The sequence below is a fragment of the Ambystoma mexicanum genome, chromosome 3p (genome assembly GCF_040938575.1).
Source record: "Ambystoma mexicanum isolate Mex_15411 chromosome 3p, UKY_AmexF1_1, whole genome shotgun sequence".
NCBI classification, from domain to species: Eukaryota; Metazoa; Chordata; class Amphibia; order Caudata; family Ambystomatidae; genus Ambystoma; species Ambystoma mexicanum.
In genome coordinates this window covers 7,173,685-7,199,163 of record NC_090925.1, presented here as the reverse complement: position 1 = coordinate 7,199,163, position 25,479 = coordinate 7,173,685, and the positions used below count along the sequence as shown (strand labels likewise).

Below are 25,479 nucleotides of genomic sequence, written 5' to 3'. Positions count from 1 at the left end.
GGGGACCCAGGTGGGCAGATAAATAACTCCTTCCGTACACACCTCTCCAGTCGCTCCGATGGCAAGTCAATTGATTGATGATCGATTTCAAGTCCATACAGTATTTTAGGAATTACTTTTCCAATACAAAAGGAAAAGAATGGTGTAATCGAAAAAATACAATAGAGTATTTTTTTCATTTGAAAGATCAGAGGATCCATCCCATTGTGGATACATTTGATGACATCCTCCCTCTTTGTAGTTGACATAAGATTGAAACCCAAACACATGATAGCAGCTACTGTTTCAATGGCTAGTCCATCTAGCTACCGTCTATAGATTCCATGTTTAGATGTAGGTTTAGCAAAGCAAATAACATGTGATTTTGTAGGATTTATTACTAGACGATTTATTCTGGCAACTCACTCCATTTCGCAATACTACACGGGTAGACTCTCTAAGGGCAAAATCAGCAGCACAGATGAGCCGGTTAACAGATAGCCCGCCAAACCAGCACCAGTTAGAAAATCCTCTAGGGTCAGCCAAATCAAGGATTAAAAAGGCAGGGCGCCAACAAGCAACCCTACCTCAAGCCCCTGGTGATAGGGAGGGGTTCAGAAAGAGTGCATTGCGCATCCAGTCTTATTCAGATTAGAATCATTGGTCTGTATACACAACAACATGGAAAGAAGAGGACAAGGTATGCCCCGCTTATTCAGTTTTGCCGTAGAAGATTACGATCTACCATATCGAATGCTTTTGGGAAGTCGATCATACCCACATATAATGCTTCAGTCAACGAATTTGATGATGAAATGAGTTTGCCCTTTAGCACAGAGCGAGTTAGCCCATTTAAAAGGTGTGGCCATTCCTTTTCTGAAGCCCGTCAGGAGCTCAGATAGGATACCCACACCCTTGATCCAAAACTTGCATTATCTGGGAGGTCGCGCCTGTGTATGGTAGTTTCCTCCTGCGCGTTCCCACTTCAGACACACTGCATAGTGAAGGGTGTAGATTGAAAGAAACCAGAGTATCCACAGACCGATGTCCGAAGAGATGCCATCCATAACTCCGGGATTGAAGAGGTCCAGCTTTCCTGCCCATCGTGAGAAGATGTAGGTACTACCTGAGCTAGGGTCCAGCACACTTGGGGGCAAAGCGTGACCACTCTCTGTGGATGCACAGGACCAAAAACATTGAAGATTTCTGGCCAAAGGAACTTGTATAAACAAAGGTCTAATTAGCATAATAAATATTAGTACAAATTACAAAAATAGGTAAACACGCGGTCTAATTCCCCAAGCTTTGTGGAATTGACCCCCAAGTACTTGACTTGAAATCCGCTGCTGCAAAAAGTAAAGGACCAGAAAACAAGCCTTCTCTACCCAAGCCCCAAAACTATGAAATCTCCTCCCCGCTAGCATCAGACTCACACCCACGCTCCTACATTTCAGAAAAGAACTCAAGAGACACCTCTGCAAGGAGTCTCACCTCCTCAACAGTCAGGCCATACATCTCTATATCCTACCCTCTGCTGTACATTTGTTCTGCTAGTACCACTGAAGCGCTCGGTTGTATCTGTATAGTTCTATACCTCTGTAAAGCGCTCCATGTGTTATCCACTGGGAAGAGGCCAAGATCTGATTTTGGGTCTGGTTAGCCACTGATGTGGGAGAGTGTCATAGGCCTGAAGAGAGCGGAGTCATAGGGCCAGGCTCGCGGCAGCAATCTAAGGGGGGGTTGTGTGTATAGTGTAGTGTAAGGTGCCACGAGATCTTCAAGGGGAGTCGGTTAGTCTTGGTAAAGGGGCGGTGGTGCTTACAAGACCTGCAACCCCTATCATTTGGACATGGGTCCCATTTCTCCAGCTCACAATGTCACGCGTCAATCCACATTATCTGTCTCTTCGGGTCTCTGTGTGTCATTTTCTGTTTTGGTCTGTCTGTCTCTCTTTTGGTCCGTCTCTCTTTGCACGTCTCTCTTTTGGTCCATCTTTCTCTTTTGGGCTGTCTCTTGAGGTCTCCGTCTCTCCCTCGCTCAGTCTCTCCTTTTGTCTCTCGCTCTCGCTCTCCTTTTGTCTGTCGGTGTCTCACTCTCTACGTGCCCGTCTCCGCCTACGATCCTACCAGGAATAAATGCTAACCTCTGAGTTGGCCGATGCAGGAACGGGTGAACTGGAATCTCCAGTCATTACCATGAGCTGCCAGCTAAGAGTTACGGGAGGCAAGGGCCTTTTGGTTCAGAGAAAGGGTTGCTTGAAATCTGAGGGCCGCAGTCAGCCAATTCACCTCCTTCATTAAGTTGGTCTCCAGGCTGGGAAATGCCTCAAACGTCACTGACATGACAATAAGGCACAGGAGGTCCAGAGGGAAAGCCATGCAGGGAGAGCGACTAGCGTCTCGCAGTTACACTCTCCCATTGGTCAGCTAAGATCCCAGTTCCTAAGGGGGCAGGGGGGGTTGCTGGCTCTGCAGCAAGTGCAGCTTCATTAAGGAAAGGCCGCCTCTTGGTCGTCAAGGATTGGCTCAGGGGCCGCTCCGGAGTTGGAGACTAACTATTGAGGCGCATGAGGAGCTCCTTTTGGGCACCCACAGGTGTGAGTGCCACGTGTTCACGACACCCATGCTCATTTGCCTCCCAATCTGCTCTCATTTACCCCTTGCCCCTCGGTGCTCATGTGTATAGAAGGCCATGGGAGGTCCTGGTGAATGGGCTTACCCGCTGCCTTGAAAGCACCCACAGACCGGGGCATCTACCCAGGGTACATGAAGCATAATGGACTTGAGGGGGAGGGGCAAGGGCGGTAACGCAACAGAACAAGACGCAAACCTTCCAAGCAATGCTGCTGGGGAGAAGCATCTACTGGTTGTATATCTACAGCCATCCCTGGAGCAAGGGAAACCGAGCGGACCCTAGAAGACCCCGAGAGAAGGGGGAGTCATACATAGTTAATGTTGGAGGGGGACAGAACCAAGGTATGCTCCAAAGCGGTGGCTTTCCAGAACGATGACTCAGACCCAGCACTGGAAGCGGGTCACAAAGTGACCACCTGGGCTGCTTCACCACCTCTGCAATGGCCAAACTGACGGACTATTCCCTTTCCCACAAGGGCCTGGTGGCTGCAAAGAGCCAAAACATGTGACGGTTCCTGTGTAGGGATGGAACCTCCACCCAAAGGGCACCAGTAGCATGGCGCCGTCCAGTGCCAGCCCACCACTGACCACTCCGGTCAACCCCTTCTTCACTGTCCGCCCACTTACCAACTTTGGTTCGCCATAAAGAGGGAGGATTTTCCAAGCTTAAAAAATATTAATTAGCATAATGATGACATCACAGGGAACGCCATCATGAGACCTTTGACCCAATGACAGCTTTTTGATCAGAGAAGAAGCTTATGATTGTGAAAGTCCATATGCAGAACAAGCTCTGACCAGAAATAAACCAATCACTGGGAGGAAATTGCACAACGTGCTCCCTGTAATTCACAGGCCAACCAGGAAACATATTTTAAGAAGACAAACTTCATGTAAATACAGATAAACACTAACCAGGAAGTATATGAACGTCTCTGTACAAACGAGATAAGTTACCACACTAGACAACAAAATGGCGTAAAAGAACGCGTCGGGAAAAATGCAATTCCTGTCGCAACATCTTTCCTCCCCCACGACCCCAAAGCAGCAGGAGGTGGATTAAAACAAAAACAGTAGCTACTGGCCAGATCTAGTGTTGGCGAGCACACGTCACTCGCCCACCACATTTACCACAATGTCCTGACCCCCCCCCCACAGCTACCCCCTCTCCCCTCCAAGACACATCATGGAATCTCTGCAGAGCCCATTTACGGATCATATTTTTCAAACTTGGCCTCCAAGGGGCATCCTGCACGCGGCGTGCCACTGCTTCCACATCCATCATGGCACCGGCTGCACACCTTTGGCATCAGGGCGGGGGAAATGCGGGGTACTACTGGTGAGGTCTCTAGGTCATCACGGAAAGAGCTGTGGTACCAATGATCCCTCTAGAACAATGTACAGGGGAACTCTCTATGCCTTCACTGAAGGAGTTGTGGTACGGGTGATCCCTCTATGCCTTCACTGAAGGAGTCATAGTACGGGTGATCCCTCTATGCCTTCACTGAAGGAGTCGTGGTACGGGTGATAAATACAACTTCCGTGGTACGGATGATCTCTCTACCCCTAAACTGAAGGGGTCATGGTACGGGTGATCCCTCTATGCCTTCACTGAAGGAGTCATGGTACGGGTGATCCCACTATGCCTTCACTGAAGAAGCAGTGGTAATTGTGATCCCTCCATGCCTACACTGAGCGTGGAAAGGGTGATGCCTCATCACCTTCACAGAATGAGCCATAGTACCAGTGCTCCATCTTTTCCACCAGCTTCGACCATGAAGAGAAGACCAGGATTGGCTGCCTCTCCTGGGCTTCTTCAGTTAAGCCACTTCTTTGGGTACTCTCCAAGACGGCCTTGGGTGCAAGGACTGTCAAAACCAACAGGCGTTGATGTGATCATCCAGAAAATACAGCAAGGGTACAGCTTTTTGACCGACAGCTGCAATTTCAATCCCAGATTATTGAGGGGTAAAACGGCTGAAGGCTATAACCAAATAGGGGCAAGTTCCCTGAATGCTGTCTGATGTGCAAAATAAGGAAAAGGAAGAAAAGAAGCGACTTCATATCTCTGCTCGCAGTGTCACGTCCCCCCCCCCAAAACCAATATTTACATTTCTGAACCTATCTGCCCTAAAGCTATTGAGGGAAACAGTAAGAACCAAAAGCTTCTATTTTCTGCTCAAATTTGTTCTCAAAATCATGTTTTAAAGTGATCTCATTTTATCAACTTATAATACGTCCATATTTAATCAGCATGATCTTTGAATGCCTACCAGTAAACAAGGACAGTTAATATATCATTAAGCTCAATTCCCTTATGTTACTGAAACACAGAGAAGCATTAAGAAATTAAATACAAAAAACTAAGAAAGAAAATGTACATCAAATCGACAGACACAGCAGCAACAGAAGTGCATAAAAAAAGTCAATGTTATTGTACAACACAGAACATTGCACAAATTATAATATATTCAATTGTCTTAGTAGGCGTTATACAGACCCAATCAAATACAAATGTTAACCTGCTCGAATTGTAGTACCACTCATATTTTCTAAACATCAGTTTTGTACCGGAAATATGGACCTATCCAATGACAAACCAAACATGTATCACAACCTCAGATGGAAAGGACAAATGAAACTTAGGAATCTAGAAAAAGAGGAAAATGATAAGAGGCAAAATTGTAATAATGAATCAGATTGATTATATCAAAGAAACACAACAATGACAAATAATGTTGCAAAACATTACTCAGCAACCCACTTCCAGAATTGAAACAACAGTGGAGATCCATGAGCAAGAATTAGTGTGACAAGGGTCTATTAAATGAATACAAGTATAATTACTTGAATACACAACACCCATGTATGGCAACAATATACTTTATTCCCAAAAATCCACAAAACTTCAAGAAATGTCTACCATGGAGACCCACTGTGAGTGGCATTGGATCTCTGACTGAGAAAATATCCACCTACATTGACACCCACCTAAACCACTAGCCTCAGACTTGGCTTCCTACATCAGAGATACTACTCACATACTCCAACAACTAAAATCCATCACCTGGCTTAAGACATACAGATTTGTGACATTAGGCGTTACATCGCTGCACACCAGCATCAAGCATCAAAAGGGAATAGACACCACCAACTATTTCCTCAAATCATGATCTGTCTCATATCTTGAACAGAAAAATATTATTTTATCGATGTTGGAATTTTACACTCAGCAACAATATATTCTGTTTAAATGAACAAATATATCAACAAATACGAGGAACAGCCATGGGGGCAAAATATGCTCCCCTACACCAACTTATTTATGGGCCACTTCGAAAGTGAGCATGCTTGCACACACCCAGCATTCAATGACAGCAACCAAGTCATGTTCTGGGACCACTACATAGATGACATTATAATCATGTCGGATGGAGATGGAGAATCCCTCTTCACTATGTCAACTAACTCAACAGCAATTATTATAACATCTCACTGACCATGAATGAGAGTTCGGAGAGGACCGGTTTCCTGGATTTGGACATCTATGTCAATAACAATATCATACAAACCACTCTGTACAGGAAACCGACAGCAGGAAACAGCACACTGCATGTTCTACGCAACCATCGTAAACATATTGTACACAATATACTCTATGGAGAACTACTAAGAATTAAGAGGAATTGTAGTGAAATTTCAGAATTTGAACAACAAACAAAACCAATATATTGAATTTAAAGAAAGAGGTTAAACATTGAAATATTCTACAATTGGACCATCAGCTCAAGAACTACATAGACCCTAAACCATGTATCACCTTTCAGAAAGCAAAAACAATCAAGAATCAGTTGAGGCCAATTTACATGAGAGTGCCCGCCAAACCCACAACTCTTGAAGAATCTTGGAACCTGCCCGAGGCCACAGGAAACTATAAATGCGAACACTGCAAGATCTGTTTTAACATGATGAACAAACTTAAAAACAGCAATGTACCCAATGGCACGTAGAAAGACATCCAACAGTTTGTCAACTGTAACACGAATGACGTTATATATGGCATTCAATGCATATGTGCAGAGTGGTATATAGGCAGTACCATACGTAAAATAAAAACCGGAATATTGAAATGTCAGAAATAAATAAAGATATCAGATATCCACTAGCAGCACATTTTGCAGATGAACATCCGGATGGTGACCCAGCACTTCTCAAATAAACAACCCACCAAGAGGAGGAAACAAAGAACAGTTTGTTTGTTAGAAAGAAGCACTATGGATGCATTCTATGGACACAGGCTTCTCTGGTTTAAATCAGGGGAATGAATAATACACATTTTTTATAAATATTCTAACACACATCTGGTTTTTACTATAAAGAATATGCAATTACTGTCAATTGCATGAACCCTCTTTATAATATTATATCTATTTTGACATTCTATTGTGTCACTCACCATCTACTTGAGTAGAGTATTGCAAACTTTCATCCTTATAACAAAGATTCTTCAGATTTATAAATGCTACCTTCATATTTAATCTCACCTCTCAATCTTCTTTTATCATCTAATTTGAATTATTTTCATGATGCTCATCACCAAGTCAATTAAATTTGCCAACTGGACGCACACTTAGATAGATCTCCCCAACGTTCCCATTCATTTACTCCCATTGGCTTTTTTGCCATTTGCTGCTCTGAATGGTACTTTCCCACAATGGCCAACATCTGCGCACCACCAGTGACGCCACCGCACATGCACAACATGCGTGATGGCATCACTCACAGCCACAATATCTGCCAGCATTTCCCAGAACACAGCATCCGAGGATCAGCATTTCTTTTTCCATGAAGACTTCTGGATTCACTCAATCCAGTCATACAGTCACATACAGGTAAGGACATTAGTCACACCAATTTAAGATATCTGGATGACTTTGAGCCTTCAATCTAGACCCTGCATATAAATTTGTTTCTTTAGGATATACCACCTTCGCAGGGGAATCCTGGCCATTATCTTCATACAACCACTCAAAAACTCATGTGCGAGTCTGACCAACTTCCTTTAATTTATTCCATGCCTTTTTTTCACAAGTTCTCATTATAATTCATCAGTTGACTTTAATCTATACCTACAAAAAGACCTTACACGTGTACCATATATATTTTCTCAGATTCTATAATCACGAATGACCACAACTTGAAGTAACCATTGCAAAAGTTATAATGTACAATTTTTAAGTAACTGCACAATCCCTCCTGATGAGCCATGGAATGGGAGTGGTGAAACAGGTGTGGAGAGCAAGAGGTAACTCTTCCAGAAGACCAAAGAGGACCTAACAACCAACATTAGTAAACAGCTATCTGTTCATATTGAGGAAGGATCACTTCAACAAGCAATATTTTTGGACTTATTTATTTATTGTTCACTTGTTAGGCGCTTATACAGGAAGCAAATAATGTTTCAAAGCACCCACAGGGCAACAGGGAGGGGACAGGCCATGATAGACAATGTAATTACAACAATGTTAAATAATTAATGTAACAATATAAGAAGAGACATTGGGGAGGGGAAGACAACCCTACTACGCCTTGTGAGTGTTCAGAACGTGCAAGTGCAGAGGGCTATGAGATAGGTGCTGTGGAGCTCATGGAGAGCAGTAAGTGAAGTGCTATGAAGAAAGGTAAGTGCAACCTCCAGTGGTGGAGGGTGAGCCGGGGCAAGTGCAGAGGGGAGAGGGGTATGGGAAGGTGCTGTGGAGCTCAGGGAGAGCAGCAGGTGAAGTGCTATGAAGGAAGGTAAGTGCAACCTCCAGTGGTGGAGGGTGAGCCGGGGCAAGTGCAGATGGGAGAGGGGTATGGGATCGGTGCTGTGGAGCTCAGGGAGAGCAGCAGGTGAAGTGCTATGAGGAAAGGTAAGTGCAACCTCCAGTGGTGGAGGGTGAGCCGAGGCAAGTGCAGAGGGGAGAGGGGTATGGGATCGGTGCTGTGGAGCTCAGGGAGAGCAGCAGGTGAAGTGCTATGAGGAAAGGTAAGTGCAACCTCCGGTGGTGGAGGGTGAGCGGAGGCAAGTGCAGAGGATGGACAGCAGCTGGGATGATATGATGTGGAATCCAAGGTCCCAAGGATGCATAAGGTCCCTGCACACCAATCAAGCTACTATGCAATTAGCAGGGGGAGAGGGAGGGAAGGAAGAGGTAAAGGGCAAGGTTTTGGGGCTTTGCCAGAACTTAAGGAGGTCCTGCTGAAGATGAAGAGGGAGGGGGAGGCTGTTCCAAAGTAGGGAGCCCGCTGAGGAAAGCGATCTACCACCTGCCCTCTGTTTGGCAAACCGCTTTACACATAGTGAGTTGGTAGAATATTTACTTAGACAAAGTTGCAGATAGAGTAGTCCTTGGCCCCAGACCGCCTTGTGGATGATGCAGAGGGATTTGAATTTAATCTGAGCTGTGACCGGGAGTCAGTGAAGACTTTGTAGGGCAGGAGAGATCCGGTCTCTGGGCTTGAGGCCAAGGATAAGTCTTGCTGCCCTATTCGGAATGAGCTGGAGGGGTCACTGTGCAGACAAAAGTAGATTAAGGAGGTGGCTATTGCAATAGTCAAGCCTAGAGAGAACCGGAGCCCGGGTAACATTGAGTGGGACTTCTTGGCAATGTCCAGAGTATGAGGGAGGAAGGAGAGAGAGGGGAGTTGAAGAGGACTCAGAGGTTTCTGGCTTCCGAGGAGGGAGCAGGAGGAGAACCCATGGACTAGGCCAGAGTGAAGAGAAGAAGTAGGGTGCTGGGGTCTCCGTTTTTCTGCCATTGAGGCAGAGATCATTAGACATACACCAGTCTTGGATGGCTGAGCGGCGTCAGGGATGATGGAGAGTGCAAGAGCATCTGCAGGAAGTTTGAAGAAGAGTTGTGTCTAGTCAGCATAGCACTATAAGGCGAGAGGATAGAGCCCTGGGGGACACCACAGGTGGAAAAGGAAGTAGGAGAAGAGAAGGTGCCCAATTTGACTTGGGAAGAGCGGTCAGTTAGGAAGGACGTCAGCCAGTCCAGTGCCCGTTCCGAAATACCAAAGGTGTCGTGGAGCCTTTGTAGGAGGATGGAGTGGTTAACTGTGTCAAAGGCAGAGGAGAGGAGAGAAGGATGAGGAGAGCTGGGGAGTTGGAATCCAGGGATGCAAGCAGTTCTTCACAGGTGTTCAGAAGAGCAGTTTCTGTGCCTCTGGAAGCTTAGAATCCAGATTGATGGTCGTGAAGACCACCAACAAGTCCAGTTTGAAAGTTGAGTTGGGGCAAGGCCAACTTCTCCAGTAGTTTTACCCAGGAAGGGGGTGATGGCCATGGGGCTGTAGTTGGCTAGACAGGAAGGGTCTGCGGATGGCATTTTTAAGGAGGGGGCACACAAGGGAGTCCTCGATGGAGGATGGAAAGAACCAGTAGCAAAGGAGCAGTAACAGATCAGCGAGAGCAGGGGTGTGAGAGAAAAGGTTATCCTTGATGGTTCTGGATGAGCAAGGGCAACCTGTTGGAAGAGACCTTTGTGGATTTGACAGCTCTGTGACTTCTTCTGGAGAGACAAAAGTGAAGGAGGCAAAGGAGGAAGGAGGAGGGTGAGTGGTCGGGGGGAGGGAATACGTTGGAAGAGTGCGTGACACGGTTGTCCAGTATGTCCTGGGTTTTGGAAGTGAAGCGAGTGGCGAGTGCATTGCATAGGGCCTGGGAAGGAGTAGGGGCAGAGGATACTGTGGACGGGTTGGCAAGTTCCCTGCAGATTTTGAAGAGTTCTGTTGTGTGGTTGGACGCTCCAGATACTCGTGCCCAAATGTGGGCCCTTTTTTTGGCACGGATAGTCTGCAATGCCTTTGGAGCCAGCGGCAGGCCATTTTGTCAGAGGGTGAACCTAAGGTTTGCCACTTCTGTTCTACAGCCCTGCACTTACGTTTCTGGTCGGCAAGTTCGGAGTCGTACCAGGTGTTACGATTGGAGGCAGGTTTCAGGTGGTAATGGCTGAGAGCGGATTCAGAGGTGGAGTCTGTGTTGGGTGGGCATGGGGAATGAAGGTGGATGTGAAGGCAGCAGCCGACACTCATTTCATCGGACGGATGTTCGTGAACGCGGTTGGCAGTGATTCATGAGGAGTTGTCACAAGGCCATAGGGACCCCAACAGGGACAACCTTAAAGAGGACAAGCAACGTTCTGTTCTTATTGAGGAAGGATTGAGGAAGGATAACCCCAACAGGGATAAAAGCAACCGTAAGGGCAATTACTCGATGGACATACATCAATAACTTGATCTCATTTCATTTTGACACGCAAGAACAATTCTGAATGATGCAAATTTAGTCTCTGAATGAAGTTAATGCAGCCAAAATTTAGCACAAGGTTAAGCTGCAACCTTTTAAACTCAGTGGCAGGAAACATGCCTAGCGCGGTCATAACCGGAACAAACTATGTAAGAGAAAAATCATTATACCTCACACATTACCTCGCAACAACCACGGAACACCGACACTTCAACATGGAAACCTCGAGATATGCAAAGAATTTCACACCCGGAAAAAAGACAGGAGCACTCAACAAAAGAGTGGGGACTCCAACCCTATTACCCCTTACATCACATGAACAGAGGGGAACCATTGATTTCCACAACATCCCACACAACATGACGAAGCCCCGACAACCAAAAATGCTACCTTCAACCTAACAATCGGACTCAATGACGAAGAAACCATCGCTGATCTTCAACCAAGCATCATCACAGCAGAAGCACCACGATTGATTAGCCCTGCTATCAACCTATTGAACCGCTTCAATGAAGAAGCAGCTGTTGCCGTTCTTCATCCTACCAACATCAATATGGAAACACCACGACCGGACAAATACAAAGCGGAACGATGAATAACCACAAAACAAAATCACACCCCGAGAATCCACTGTAACTTAATAAAACGCAAGGTCAATGTCCAAACAGTCAACTGAAATATACAACCTCCTATCAGACGGAAGCCTAGACATCCTATTTGTAACCAAAACATGGCTAGACGATAACTACAAGATCACCCTCAACAACTGCCTGCCTGAAAACTTCAAATGCATCCAAGAAAACAGGAAATCCAAAAGAGGAGTGGAGGGGGGGGGGGGCTAGGGATCATCCCCAAGGAGCAAATGGACATCAAAATGAAAGATACACTAAACATTGTTAAAAAATGCGAATCCTTAATACTACGGCTATCAGTAAACCCCAAAACAAACCTGAAATTCATACTGATATGCAGACCGCCAACCTAAGATGCAACTTTCGTAGACGCCTTCACGGAAGCAATCACCATCCTAGCCATCAAGTACAATCATCTGATCATCCTCGGTGACTTCAACATCTGGTTCAACGAAGAAACCACAGCCACACAAAAATCCTTAACCGCCCAACTAGCATCCATGAATCTACAACAACTAGTCAAAGGAGCAAAACACTCGGCAGGGCACACACTTGATGCAATCTTCAGGATCTCATCACCACGGCACCCCCAATTCAAATACTCTGGAACAACCACCTCATCATTCCATTCATAATCACAACAGCCGCTCCAACAAAGAAGCAACAAGAAAAACCACCGATCACGGTGAAAAGAAATTGGATAACCACAAAAAACTCCAACCTAACTGAGCTCCTGGAACTCAGCAAACCACAAGCAACAACCATGGAAGAAGCTGACCTAGACAAAAACGTTGCCCTGCTCCATACCTGGATCGCAACAACTCTAGATGACATCGCCAAAGAAAAGCCCTTCACCCCATCACGTAAGAAATAAACTGCAAAATGGTTCACCCCACTACTCAACGCCATGAAAAGAAAAAAAACGAAAACTAGAATCTGAATGGAGGACCAACAACACCACTGCAAACAAATTGAAATTCCTGCAACAGATCCGCTCATACAAAAAGGAAATACAAAAAGCGAAGAGGAAACACTACGACAACCGAATCTTCAAAGCACCAAACACCCAAAAAGAACTTCAAAATCATAAACGAAATAAAAAACCCACTGGGTTGCAACACACCAATTCCAATGACAAAACTATGCGATGACCTAGGAGACCACTTCAAAAACAAAATAACGTCCATCCAACAAACCATACAAAACAGACCAAGCGTTCACACCTCAAACCCCACCGACACCCATGAGGAACATCCAAACTACAAAGCTTCCCAGAAATATCAGTGGAGACTTTTGTCAAACTGTTAAACCAAAGCAACAAATCAGGCTCTCCTCAAGACCCCTGCCCCCCGGACATATACAAAACAATTCTCAAACAAGGAACCCCCATGGAATACCACAGGAATCTCCTCAACCTCTCAATCTCAACAGGTAAAGTACCACAGGCCTTCAAAACGGCTTATATCAAGCCGCTACTCAAAGACACAACAGGAAACGTAGAAGACTTATCCAATTACAGACCCATTTCCAACATACCTTACATAGCCAAACTGCTAGAAACGTACATCTACAAAATAACCCAAGAATTCATAGAAGAGCACTGCCTACTAGACCAGGCACAAGTTGGTTTCAGATCAATGAGAGGAACAGAATCAGCTTTCCTCTCAATATGGGATGACCTAAAAATGAACGCAGACTCGGACAACAGTACCGCCCTGATTCTCCTTGATCTGTCTGCAGCTTTCGACACTGTCAACCACGCCATCCTCATAAAGAGATTAGAAGGACTAGGGATAACGGACACTGCCCTACTATGGATCATATCCTTCCTAACAAACAGAACCGAAACCGTATGGATGAAACCTTTTAAGTCCAAACCTAGAGGCTACACGTGCAGAGTACCACAAGGATCATCCTACTCGCTGCTTCTATTCAACATCTACATGTACCAACTAATCAAACTTATCAAAAGACACAGCCTCACATGCTACAACTACGCCGACGAAACTCAAATAATCTTCAACATACAAGACACCCGAGAAGAAAACACCACACTACAGAATTGCCTTCATGATATATTCAACTGGATGAACCCCAACCACCTCAAAATCAACCCAGGCAAAACAGAGATAATGATTGTTACAAAAAAAGGAGGAGGCATCAGGTACATCCCCTGGCCAAGAGAGCTTGGAACCACACCAGCACCATAATTGCAAAAAACCTAGGGGGTCCTGATGGATAACAATCTCACTCTAGAGCCACAAGTAAACTCTGTAATCAAGAAATGTTTCTTCCTCCTGCAAGCGGCAAAAAGGATCCTACCGTTCCTGTCGTTCGCCAGCAAAACACTTACCATTATCGCTCTGATCATGTCCAGAGTAGACTACACCAATAGCCTATACATGGGCATGCCCGAACGACTTTTAAAAAAACTACAATGCATACAAAATGCGGCATCCAGACTCCTCCTCAAGCTACCCAGAAGAGAACACATCACATCTGCGCTAAAAATACTACATTGGCTACCATAAAAATAGCAAATAAAGTTAAAATCCATGTGCATCACTCACAGAGCAATACGCAAACAAGGTGCAGAATTCCTAAGAAATAAACTACGCCTACATCAACCGACAAGAACACTGATATCAAGCACCGACATCCGCCTGGAACCAAAACCCTATTAGAGAAGAAAACTCGGAGGATCCTCTTTCTCTCACCAGGCACCGAAAACCTGGAACGACCTACCTAAGAATATACGGAACACAACAAACCACCTAGCATTCAGGAAACTCCTCAAATCATGGCTCTTCACAGCGCAACTACAACAGCGATGCACTAGAATGCCCACACCACTAAACAACAACGAAAATAACACCAACCTCGGCCACTCTCAAATGGACAAACACTGAACCCAAAGACAGACCATAAGATATTATGAGTAATAGCCACAAAAGGAGGACACTATAGACTGATCACATACTCAGACTGAGACGAAAGCCCTAAATGACTCATCCACTGCCTCCCGGCGTACCATATCCAAACTCCCAGCAGACAAATTTAGATAGAAAGTTTCTAAGAGAAGACCACACCACCTGCTCCAACACACACGGAGGAGAATACACACCCAACCCACATGAATTAATCCATCAGAATTAGAACACTTACAGAGCGTGTTAAAACAGCACAAGGAGCGTGTCACACAAACCTAAAACTCTGCCAGGCGTAACCCCTTCGCCCATCCTGACGAGATTGGGAGGATTAGCGAGCGCCACACTCGGACAGAGGTCTGAATGTTAGCATGTTAAACTGCATATAACCCACTAACAAAAAAAAACTCAGCATTTCTACAGACTTATCTCCCTAAAAAATCTCACACAACTATCTCTCGCACAGCAACCCGCACGCACTTCACAACACTGCAACAACACATAAGCCGCACCAACAGCACACGAGGGCTGACATCGAACCGATACACGCACCAAGGCTCAGCACCCGGTGTATAGCGATTTGAAGCTGCCAACATAACACCACTCCTCTCACTATCCTACTCCCGCTTCGCCTACTAACCCATCCCACCTTATCGTTTGCAGATCCGCCAGAGTGCCTGGCGACCAACTCCGTTGGTGACGGTGTGCGGTACAAATACCTTTAACATTTAAACTTATAAGCAACACGATCCATTGCTGTGGGAGTTTTTATTCTAAATTGAATTTGCTGGCGTAGGATTAGAGTCCAATCATTGTCCTGGGTTTCTCGGTTTTGGGGATAGTAATATTCCTTGGGACCGCCGATGAAACATTGAAAGAAAGAAAGACCATCTAGTGAGCAAAGGTAGATGGCAGCAGTTAATCCGATCCATTAGTCGGGTCTTTAACTGGTCCCAGTTGGGAATACATAGTTCAGTGTAACCAGGACGTTAACACCTTTTTCAAGACCTCTTCACACAAATAAAGCAAAATATAATACCAGCAGATCATCAAAAAATGGGATATCCATGTTATCTGCCCTCTAGTGACTGGCACCCACCCACTAACCAGAACCTGGTGCATGAGAAGCCACTGACCGGAGTAAGAGTACCCACTAACCAGAGACCACCATACGAGTACCTAACCAGAGCCTGGCATATGAGAAGCCACTGACCAGAGCTTGGCACATGAGAAGCTACCAACGAGAGACTGGCATATGAGTACCCACTAACCAGAGACTGGTTTACGAGTACCAGATGCTAAGGGTCAGAGTAGGATGTTGGATCGATCGGATATGCAACATGAATTCCAGATGAATAGGAAGATGCTTCCTGTCTGGCCTACCATTTCCACACGAGGAAGAAGTAAGATGCCCACAGTCGGACAAAAAAAATATATATCACATGGCAAGAGTATGCAGTGCGCTGGCGAATCAAATGCAGGGAAACAGCGGGACAATCGCCAGGCCAGAGTCCAAAGTGCACCCCTCAATTCCAAGAAGAGACCCCACTGCTAGAAGCAATCCAGTGATCCATGTCGGGCAAATCACGTGACGACCCCATCACCTCTGTTCTTCTACAAAACAAGTCAACACGTCTATGCATACATGATGAATGACGTGGCGACAGCCCCTGAAGAAGAGGGTGACATGTGAATAGGTGAACACCCAAACCAAGTTTGTCATGGACACAGGGGGCCCCTCTGTACATCATGTGTCTATAGAGTTTGGCAATATGGCACACCCACCTCAATTGACACCCTCATGACAAAGAGTTCCAGTGGGCTGCGAAGGAGCCTGTTCGAAACCATGGGAAATTCTCCACAATGCTTAGTTACAAAGCAAAATGAGCTGCACGTCCTTCAAGGAGAAGTCCCAGGAAACAATGTACTGGGCTGCCCCATGGCCCTTGAGACGAAGATTGTAGCTGTGACATAGGCCATACAGCTTGACGTGCCAATCACTCAATGGTTTCCAAAAGTTATTCAATGGCTTTGGGTGCCTCAAGGGAGAACCAGTCACTCTTCACATAGACGAGTCAGTCACACCAGTTGCACAACATCCGAGAAGGGTACCCATTCACCTACAACCACGGCTGGAAAAGAACATTCAGTGTCCTCTAAACGAGGACATCATTGAGCAAACCTGCGGTCCCACCCCATGGGTCTTGCATGTGGTAGCAGTACCGAAGCAAGGATCGATTGACGCGATCCGCCTCTATGTGGACATGCGACAAGCAAATTAAGCAATTGGACGCAAACGACATGCCGGCATTCACCTGGATAACATGGTCTGCTTGTTTAAAGGTATTCATCAGGCATGACCTATACAAAGGGTAGCACCAGACCACACGTGATGAACAGTCCAGCTACATAACCACGTTCGCCACTTAGAAGGCCATATTCAGATACAAAAGACTCCTCTTCAGCAGATCATTCACTGCTGAGATCTTTCAGAAGAGTATTCGGAAAGTCATTTGTGAAATAAAAAAACAGGACTACAGCGACAACATGTTGGTCTTCAGAGCGAACATGAAAGGACTGACATAGCACTTCAATGCGCTACATTATCTCATGCAGGGCTAGAACTAAATGTAGAGAACTGTGCGTTCCACGGGACCCTCCTTAAGGTCTGTGTGCACCCATTCTCGCAACGAGGGATGAGCCCAGACTCAGGAAAGGTAAATCGACATACCCGACGTCTGTGCTCCACAGGATGTGAGTGAAGTACGATCATTCTTGGGAACGGCTAGCTGATGTAGTCTGCATCTGAAGGATTTTGGTACCATCAGTGCTCCAATAAGGGAGCTCCGCAAACAAGAGAATTCCAGTGGAACACCGAATGTGAGGGTATCATGTCAGCGGACTGTATGGCCTACTTTCATCCTACCAAATGCACAGAGCGGACGGTGGATGCCATCCTGGTGGGTCTGGGTGCCATTTTGGCTCAACATCGATGAGGGAGAGCGACTCCAAGAACAATCATTGCACATGCATCCAAGAGCCTATCAGACGCTGAGAGGAGATACTCCCAGCTGAAAAAAGAAGGTCTGGCGGTAGTATGGGCCTGCGAGCACTTTCAAATGTTTCTGATAGGAAAACCATTCACCATCGTAACTGACCATCAGGCTCTAGTCACCAAATACGGAAACCCTTAGTGCAAAATACTGCCCAGAATTGAGTGATGGGGGTTGAGGCTGCAAGACTTTAATTTCACAAGTATACACAAGCGATGAAAAGAGTACAACCCAGCAGACATCATGTCTCGGCACCCACTTCCAGATCATGCGATGCAACCTTCAATAGCAGAAGAATTCATCAATTTTCTCCCACAGCGGGGACCCCGAAACCGCACAACGGCCATAGTGCAAGCACATAGCTTGAAAGACAAAATACTAAAAGGACATTAAGAGAACTCCTAGCATCCCCAAAGTGGAGAGAAGTAGGGCTAGATGAGACGTGAGCCATGCAAGGACTGTTCAAGCAAGAGTGGCAAGCGTAGAGGATGAACTGTCAGTAACGGCGGAAGGCCTCATCATGCGAAGTGGGGCTGCATAGCTATACTCACTATATTTAGCGCATGAAGGTCATCAGGGCATGGCTGCCACCAAGTAGCAAATAAGGGACGCCACGTGGTTCCCGGGAATTGATGTGATGGTGCAAACATAGTAAGAACATGTCACTTGTGTCAGTGCACATCCAAACCCAACAACCCAGAACCACGCAGGATGCGAGACCTACCAGAAGCACCCTGGACACGTGTAGCCATCGATTTCTTCAGACCATTTGGGGGTGGTAAATACTGGATGGTTGTCACGGATGAAGTTTCCCTTCTCCCTCTCGTACAGATGATTTCCTCCACGGCGGCAGCACTGTCACCCCGGAATTGGATGACATGTTCTCAGCATGGGGCTGTCCAGATATATTGAGATCAGACAATGGGCCACCCTTCAGATTCACCCGGTTCATGAGTTATATGGGCATACATCACAGAAAATTCACGCCACTGCCGCCTCAGGCGCATGGCATGGTAGAGACATTTTTGGGAAGTCTCAAGAAAGCGCTCCAGCAAAACGAGCTGCGCCCCAGTCTTATGCAACATGCTCAGGGTCTACAGAAACCCAGGAGATGTCCTTGGGAGCGATTGTCCGGAAGGAAGGTGAAAACAAGGCTTCCCCACATTAGGGATTATGAGGTACCTGAAGGTTCTCTCAAGTCTACTCTCCAGGGATCTCCGGTTTAGGTGACCCGGGAATGGCCATCGCCTTTGGATCCCGACCCTGGCGGTGGATATGTGTGGGAGGATCACCTGGGTGGAGGGACCTTGGTGACTGGAGATAGGGACCCGAAGGTGAGAAATTGTATGCCACTTTGCTAGTAATAACCTAGCCCCTTCCCTTAGCCTTTATGGGCTATTGTCAGCTATGATTTCCCTTTAAGTACTGAGAAGAAGAAGAGGCAACTAGGAGTAATGCAGATTTCCCTTCAAGTACTGAGAAGAAGAGGAGGCGACTAGGAGTAATGCAGATTTCCTATGACAAGTAGTCACTAATGGGCTTGTACAAGGTCAGGCAATTGAAAATACCTTGTTTCAACTGCAGCGGATTGTGAATGGAAAAAAAAATTAAAAAAAAAATTAAAAAGTACAAAAGCTGGAAGTCTGAAGTGTCACGGGAGAGGTACGAGGGGTGCAGGAGGAGCAGAGTGAGGCGAAGACCAGGAAGTGGCCATGCTGAGGGGCAAGAAGCCGAGATGCTGAGATGCTGCTGAGAATCCCGGGAGCCCTGTGTGAGGTAAAGCAGAGAGCAGGCATCTGGGAGGCGCGGAGGCAGAGCCAGAGGCCGGCGTACGTGGAAGTAAGCAGTCGGCGAACCAGCAAGTTGCTTTACCCGGGCAGAAGGGCAGCCGCCAAGTGGAGCACAGCAACCCGGTAAGGCTCTAGAAGGGTTCTGCGACTCTGGGTGCCCTGGAGGGCCGTTACGCGCGTACCAAGTGAAAGTGAGCCCACACAAAGCTGCAAGAAGAGAGGGATATCTGAAACCAAGTGACTGACGAGAAACCAGGTACTTGAGGATAAGCTGTGATGTAATAACCAGAAGGGCAGCTTAGGGAAAACAATTGCCCCAGTATCAGCACGCACATGGAAAAGTTATATGGAAAACCCTGCAGTGAAATAAAAGCGGGTTCTGATATCGGGGAAGCGGATGGCTGCGCGGCCTGTGATGGGTGGACCGTGTGGTCCGATAACTGCGCCTAGGACCAAAAGTCACTAACAATTGGAAAGCAGCAAAGGGGCATGAATCCTTGGAGAAGATCACAGAAGGAAAGGGCAAGTGGACCCGATATTCTTTTGTGAAGCGGAGAACTATTCAATGGCTGAAATTTGATATTGGGGGAAGGCATCTCCAAGACCAACGAGTTGTGCAAACTTTATTGCCTTCATCTTGGGGGTGGGAACCCAAAGACTACATTGTTGTGTGAACTGGATTACCCTTTTGAAACCGGGGAAGGGAGACCGTAGAGCAGTAAGTAATGGAACGGTGAACCTGGTGAATCGAAGAACTTGTGCAATCTTTAGTGAAACACGGTTTTGTTAGAAATATATTGAACTTGAACAGGAGAACTCTACCAATTTTGCAACATATTACTTTGGACACTTGTATTTGGTGGAGAGCACTTCTTTGTGAGGACAGCGTAGGTTTTCGACACAGACAGACTTTTATTTTATACTTATAAGACATGGACTTTCCTTGCATTTCTTTAGGCGGGGAAATCCCACCAGAGCATAGGGTTAGTTTTGGCGTTACACCACCCTGAACATTAATAAAGCACGGCTTACAGATACTTTTGTTGTCTGCGTCATCTTTCTTGACAACACGGCTGCACAAGGAAACGCCACCACCACGGCCGTCTCACGGGATGCACAAGGAAACGCCACCACGGTCGTCTCACGGGATGCACAAGGAAACGCCACCACCACGGCCGTCTCACGGGATGCACAAGGAAACGCCACCACCACGGCCGTCTCACGGGATGCACAAGGAAACGCCACCACCACGGCCGTCTCACGGGATGCACAAGGAAACGCCACCACCAAGGCCGTCTCACGGGATGCACAAGGAAACGCCACCACCACGGCCGTCTCACGGGATGCACAAGGAAACGCCACCACCACGGCCGTCTCACGGGATGCACAAGGAAACGCCACCACCACGGCCGTCTCACGGGATGCACAAGGAAACGCCACCACCACGGCCGTCTCACTGGATGCACAAGGAAACGCCACCACCACGCCCGTCTCACGGGAAGCACAAGGAAACACCACCACCACGGCCGTCTCACGGGATGCTCAAGGAAACACCACCACCACGGCGTCTCACGGGATGCACAAGGAAACGCCACCACCACGGCCGTCTCACAGGATGCACAAGAAAACGCCACCACCACGGCCGTCTCACGGGATGCACAAGGAAACGCCACCACCACGGCCGTCTCACGGGATGCACAAGGAAACGCCACCACCACGCCCGTCTCACGGGAAGCACAAGGAAACACCACCACCACGGCCGTCTCACGGGATGCTCAAGGAAACACCACCACCACGGCGTCTCACGGGATGCACAAGGAAACGCCACCACCACGGCCGTCTCACAGGATGCACAAGAAAACGCCACCACCACGGCCGTCTCACGGGATGCACAAGGAAACGCCACCACCACGGCCGTCTCACGGGATGCACAAGGAAACGCCACCACCACGGCCGTCTCACGGGAAGCACAAGGAAACGCCACCACCACGGCCGTCTCACGGGATGCTCATGGAAACGCCACCACCACGGCTGTCTCACGGGATGCACAAAGAAACGCCTCCACCACGGCAGTCTCACGGGATGCACAAGGAAACGCCACCACCACGGCCGTCTCACGGGATGCACAAGGAAACGCCACCACCACAGCCGTCTCACGGGATGCACAAGGAAACGCCATCACCACGGCCGTCTCACGGGATGCACAAGGAAACGCCACCACCACGGCCGTCTCACGGGAAGCACCACCACGGCCGTCTCACGGGATGCTCAAGGAAACACCACCACCACGGCCGTCTCACGGGATGCACAAGGAAACGCCACCCCCACGGCCATCTCACGGGATGCACAAGGAAACGCCACCACCACGGCCGTCTCACGGGAAGCACAAGGAAACGCCACCACCACGGCCGTCTCACGGGATGCACAAGGAAACGCCACCACCACGGCCGTCTCACGGGATGCACAAGGAAACGCCACCACCACGGCCGTCTCACGGGATGCACAAGGAAACGCCACCACCACGGGCGTCTCACGGGGCGCACAGATGCTTCCAAGAAAGGAGAGATGAAGAAATACGCCGAGGAGAGACGGGTGCAAAACCATCAACATTACCAACAGGTGACAAAGTTCTCGTAGGCCGAAGGCAAGAGAGGAAATCTGAATCCAAATTTGGGGCGAATCACTTGGTTGTTACCCAGACCAAGGGGTCAAGGGTGACCGCTCGGCCACCGGACGAGTCATTACAGGAAACGGGTCGCAATTTAAACTATACCGAGAAGGAGTAGATGAGAACCAAGAAATGCCGAGTACGAGGGGGGCACGAAAGAGCACTGCCATTCACATATCACTCAGCCCCCCCCCCCCCTAGGTTCACTAGCAATGCCTTGGGTCATAGTTTGGGGGCAGGATACTTGGGCTTAGTTGGGCACGAGGCAGATTTCTGCAAATATGCATGTAACCCTTTTCTTGTCGGATGTTGCTGTGGGCGTCGTTTGGGTTTCGCCATGGGGAGCATTCGCGCCCCATGGAACCCTCTGTGCTACCCCCGTCATGCCTGTACTATGGGTAAAGTGGCGCCGTCAGTGGCCGGTGCAATGTGGGCCAGTCCGAGGCATCCAGCCGAATGTAGACAGAAAACAAAAAGTCCTACAATCGGTTCTCAAAAAGCCACACTTGCATTGTGTGAAAAGCTGCATGCCACAACACGCCACAAGACGCCGCCACACGCAGGATTCTGTGCCTGGACTTCCTGAACACGCAGCCGGCCGCATGTACAGGGCCGCACCTGTTCCCCAGAGCACTGTTGCGGGTTTCCCACGGATAGTCCAGCAGGACGGCACTATTCCCCAGTAATGGGATTCAGGGCAAGGCTTAAGGAGTGGCACTTTCTTCCTGGGCCAGTTTACTCCTCGCAGCCCAGCACTTCTAACACACCAGGAAGGCACAGAAACATACTTTCCGGATAAACTATTCATACTGGACGTGGGACACCTCACGAGCTCCAGGATGGTTTACTATTCGGGATTGTGTGTTCCAGGAGAGAAACAGTTTTAAGAGGTGACAATAACAAATGTTTAATAACAACATTTCCTAAAGAAAGAAGTTGTGCTACTTATAAGACAGTGCTTGAGAAAGTAGTGCGGCTTCCCACGGTAGTAGGTGCGATAGCTCAGCGAGTTAGGTGGTCGCATCAGATCTGTGCGCAGCCTGCACTCGTACAATGCATCCCAGTCCAGCATTACAAGGGCACCAACTTGAATATCAGTACATTGGGTACAAACACTGTTACAGCGCTTAGAAGTGGCAGAACCCCCCTGTGCAACGCAAGAGTAAAAGGTGGTCTTATATTTCGCACCTTAAAAGGTTTGTGAGGTATAACTTTGTGTCAGGAGGTCCCCAGACACGGATTCACGCCCTCCGGGCATTTAGGCAGCGTCTCTTGAGATGAGGCGGTGCGGGTCCGGCTGCACCCTGGCATATGATGGCAGAGCCTGCGCGGGTCCAGGGGCAGCCCCGAGTCCATTGCCAGTGATGCCAAGGCCGGGTGGGGGGCGGGGTGTTGGTCAGTGCAGTGGGGCCCTCCTTCAGCCTGAAGCAAGTTTATATGGCGGGGGGCGACTTGCGTGCATCAGGCGTGCGATGCCTGGGGGGTGATCTGGGTGCCATGCCCCAGAGTGGGCAACTCCTCCGTGGTGAAGCTCCCCCCTGCCGGCCTCCACGTGACTCATGTACAGGTCTTGGTCTCAGGTTGTAGGCTTGGGGGGGGGGGGGGGGTAACGCAACGTGTGCTTCCCTTTCTTTAGTAGTCACTGTAGGGCCTCATCAGGGATCTGGTATGTGATTGGGTGGGGGGGCACATTGACTGCGCCACCGGGCTGTTCATACATGCGCCTTCCCCACCCCAGATGCAAGGAGGACTGGCCTCTAGGCCAGTGCTCGAGGTGGAGGCAGGTGGAGCTGTCCATTCACTCAGCCGCTTGCAGTTGTGACCAGTGTTACTCAACAAAAACTCCCCTTTGGGTATTACACAAACAAGGTATCACAACATTAACGAATTAAGACTGTTGCCAAATTGTCATTGGTGTCAGAGGCAACTTTATGCCCCAGTGAGACTCTGGAAGAAGGCCCCCCACCCCCGCTTCATTTCCAGTTTGGGCTTTTAGGTGACAGAGCCGCCTAGAAGCCAACACGCCTGCATTACAGCACTAGATGGGGAAACAAGACACAGGAGGAGGAATACACCAGAGCGCCTAGAAGCCAACACGCCTGCATTACAGCACTAGATGGGGAGACATGACACAGGGGGAGGGATACACTAGAGCACCTAGAAGCCAACACGCCTGCATTACAGCACTAGATGGGGAGACACGACACAGGAGGAGGAATACACTAGAGCGCCTAGAAGCCAACATGCCTGCATTGGATCACAGGAGGGGGGATACACCAGAGCGCCTAGAAGTCAACACGCCTGCATTACAGCACTAGATGGGGAGACATGATACAGGAGGGGGGTACACCAGAGCGCCTAGAAGCCAACACGCCTGCATTACAGCACTAGATGGGGAGACATGATACAGGAGGAGGGATACACCAGGTCGCCTGGAAGCCAACACGCCTGCATTACAGCACAGATGGGGGGGGACATGACACAGGAGGAGGGATACACAGCTTGATGGTGTTGTTTGGTATTTAAGCACCCATTGACTGCCCATTTCCATGCTAATCCCCCCACCATGGCTATTCCCACCCATTCCTGCCTTTGCCCACCCAAAACACCGCCTCATGGGAACTCATTCAGCTTTAATCAAGCCTTACCATTAGACTTTGCATTTAAAGTGCTGACCAGTGTTTTTTTAAAGCAGTCTTATGAGAGTTAATGACTTAATTGGAGGTGTAAACACGCTACTGGTGTAATTGATTATTTATAACGCGATTAACACCCAGAGGTTGCTAAGTGCTGGCCCAGGGATCGAACCTGTGTTGCTCCGCATCGTTTCCAAGGCGAGCATGTTGCCCCTGAGCTATCCTCCGAGAAAATAAAAATATGTCTTAAGCAAGTCTGCTTTCAGCCACTCAAGCACTATCTATGTGTGTTCTTCACTGAGGCCCCATTAAAAGAAACAAGCATTGGCAAAGCCAACAGGATACTTTGCTAGGCACTGCTTTTAGGCGCCCAGGTACTTGCACCATTTTGAACCTGCTACGATCAGTGCCTTTCCCACGCCCACACACAAGCCACAACTATATCTCAAGGTCAACTACATCAAGGACATCCATAGGCTCAAAACCTGCCTCTAGCTGACCCAGTCTTGGGCGTCTACTGCATGCTTGAAGCTCAACACCTCCAAGACAGAAATCATACTCCAGCACCAGCAAACAGCCAGACATACAGACCTGGCTATCACCCATGAACTCTGGGGGCTTCACACCCGAGCTCACCTCCTGCGCTGAGTCCCTCGGGTTACACAAACACCTCTCCTTCAAGACACATATAGCTAAGAAAACTCAGACAGCTTGGTATCTGCTCTCACTCCCGCAGATGGTCAACCCCTTCCTCCCGCTGGGCAGCTTTAGAGCCATATCCCACCTGGATGGGGGCACTGCCTTCCTCCAAGGCCTCCCGGTCTCCTCCCTTGTGCCCCAGAGAAGTTTAGCCTACACATGGCTGCAC

At 48.1% G+C, this 25,479-nt stretch overlaps 1 protein-coding gene across 3 annotated transcripts in view; it reads right to left on the bottom strand.

Annotated features, from left to right (window-relative positions):
- ZYX (zyxin) overlaps window positions 1-25,479 on the bottom strand; it is a 129,352-nt gene that overhangs the window by 54,552 nt on the left and 49,321 nt on the right. The gene's annotated exons all lie outside the window — the stretch shown is intronic.